This window comes from Zonotrichia albicollis, chromosome 1 (assembly GCF_047830755.1).
Source record: "Zonotrichia albicollis isolate bZonAlb1 chromosome 1, bZonAlb1.hap1, whole genome shotgun sequence".
Classification (NCBI taxonomy): Eukaryota; Metazoa; Chordata; class Aves; order Passeriformes; family Passerellidae; genus Zonotrichia; species Zonotrichia albicollis.
Window position 1 is genome coordinate 116,445,504 of NC_133819.1, and position 638 is coordinate 116,446,141.

The following is a 638-nucleotide window of genomic DNA, read 5'->3' on the forward strand; positions in this document are numbered from 1 at the left end:
GACAAGTTTGGCTTTCTCGGCTGTGAGTGCCACTGCTGGGCCATGTCCAGCCTCTCACGCACCAACACCCCCAAGTCCTTCTGGGCAGGGTTGCTCTGGATCTGTTCATCCCCAGCCTGTGCTGAGACAGGGGGCTGTCCGGAGCCAGTTGCAGCACCAACACCTGGTCTTGTTAAACTTCCCATGGTCCCGCTTCTGGAGCTTATCCAGGTTCCCTCCGGATGGCTCCTGTCCCTCAGGTGTGTCAGCTGCACCACTCAGCTGGGTGGCATAAAGAAGCTGTCAGAAGTGGGATTTGAACCCACGCCTCCAGGGGAGACTGCGCCCTGAACGCAGCGCCTTAGACCGCTCGGCCATCCTGACCTGCCTGGATGGACAGGAGGTTCTGTTGGAAGGGTCTCTCATCATTTGTAATGACTTATGAAGGCAAGTTGGGATTATGAGCCTCTGATACACAAAAAATATTTCTGCAAAAAGTAAGATGAGGCTGTAAATAGTGCTCTTGTTTTCTTTAATTTTTTTTTTGTGGGTGTGTTTTTAAAATAAAATTTCTGGCTCTAGTATTATTTGAAATTCCTTATGACAACAGTTGAATCTCCTATTATTAAGACTAGACTTGCAGACATTTTAACTCAGCA

The 638-nt window shown here is 48.7% G+C and overlaps 1 non-coding gene across 1 annotated transcript; it reads right to left on the reverse strand.

The window, feature by feature from the left end:
• Window positions 1-280: 280 nt before the first annotated feature.
• On the reverse strand, window positions 281-363 carry TRNAL-CAG (transfer RNA leucine (anticodon CAG)). The gene has a single exon. It is a non-coding gene; the product is annotated as a tRNA-Leu (tRNA).
• Window positions 364-638: the final 275 nt, after the last annotated feature.